At 39.3% G+C, this 1,487-nt stretch overlaps 1 non-coding gene across 1 annotated transcript; it reads left to right on the top strand.

The window, feature by feature from the left end:
- The first annotated feature begins 1,097 nt into the window (after positions 1-1,097).
- LOC112397213 (U6 spliceosomal RNA) lies at positions 1,098-1,200 on the top strand. Its single transcript, XR_003002761.1, has one exon. It is a non-coding gene; the product is annotated as a U6 spliceosomal RNA (small nuclear RNA).
- Positions 1,201-1,487: the final 287 nt, after the last annotated feature.

Here is a 1,487-nt window from a genome sequence, read left to right on the forward strand (position 1 = left end):
TTTAAATTTTCTAGAATGATAGTACCTGAGGTAACTCCTGGTTTCATATCCATTTAGACATACTTGCAATTTCAGAGGAGTTATTATGTGTTTCTGTAGCATTCTAATAGTTTAAATGTGCCTTAAACACGTAAGTTTTATTGTCAATCTTCCTGTTTTACAGTCTTTCCAATTCAATCCTGCCTTCCCCACAAGGAAGACAGCTAGGAAACCTGCTCAGATTTCCTCTTCTCAACCTCCCTGCTGCCAGCTTTCCTACTCCCTTTCATCCCATAGGAAGCCAAGAGCCTGCTCAAATTTCCTTTGTGGAGTACGTATCCCACCTGGTTACTTCTGCTATTCAGCAACAGGTGGTTATTTTTGTACTGTCAGCACGTTGGACTCCCTGGCTGTCAGATTTCATTCCCACTGGAAATGTAGACATTTGAGTTTGTTCCAGGCGTCAGTGGGTATATTGCCAATTTCCATTTTCTGAAAATAATTTTCTTTTGATGGAATAATCTTGTTCCTTAACGATTCCATTAAATCAAAAAAAAAAAAAGATTTTAGTTATACTTAAAGGCTGAATCAGTGATTGATCTGTTTGTTGCCTCTTTTCTGATTTCTTTCAAATGGTCTCCAAGCATGTGGATCATACTGAGATAGCCAGTGAACAATGGATTCAGAATTCCGGCAACCCCATTTTTTAGCCATGTTGCATCATGAATTTCAGTGTTCTTCTCTTTACCATTATATTTGGGTTGGAAAAAGCTAATAACTCATCAGAATTCCTAAGGATAGAACACAGGACTATATACTTAAAAAATATTCACCCTAGGGAATAGTGAGTGCGAGTCAGGCTTGGGAGCCTTTGGACGAAACAATATCGTAACGATGAAAAATGAAAATATTTAATAGGTGTTTTTTTTTCCCCCATAGAAAGAGACTAAGAAAGAAAAGCTTTTCAACAATTTGTTTCAAATAGGAAAAGCTAAGGGACAATATGATCGAAATGATAAATGGCCTCATCAGTATCTCCCAGGTATGAATTTTTCCCAGCAGCCTCAGGAGCGTGAAAACGTTTTACACATGATGCTGCCTACAGACTTATCAAGTGCTCGCTTCGGCAGTGAATATACTCAAGTTGGAATGATACAGAGAAGATTAACACGGTCCCTGAGCAAGGATGACACGCACATTGGTGAAGCGTTCCATGTGAAAAAAAAAAAAAAAGACTCAAACTAAATTTGAATCTGAGTTCTCATGCTGTTGATCTGCCTAGAAATTCAGTCTCTGTTGTTATGGGGGATTACTCATCTTCTCCTAAAGGGTTGTGCAAAGCCTCGTACGATCTGACTCAGAGCAGAATGTTCCAGAAGGCTCCTTCTTTCGTGACTCATGTGCATCATCGCTAATGGGCTCTTCATTGTAGTCCTCATGGTGACTTGGAGTCAGAAAGCAGCTTGGCTCCCTCTATACTTTTGGACATTCGAGTTTTGGCTTTGCCT

The sequence above is a fragment of the Neophocaena asiaeorientalis genome, unplaced genomic scaffold, assembly GCF_003031525.2.
Source record: "Neophocaena asiaeorientalis asiaeorientalis breed wild unplaced genomic scaffold, Neophocaena_asiaeorientalis_V1.1 scaffold177, whole genome shotgun sequence".
Classification (NCBI taxonomy): Eukaryota; Metazoa; Chordata; class Mammalia; order Artiodactyla; family Phocoenidae; genus Neophocaena; species Neophocaena asiaeorientalis.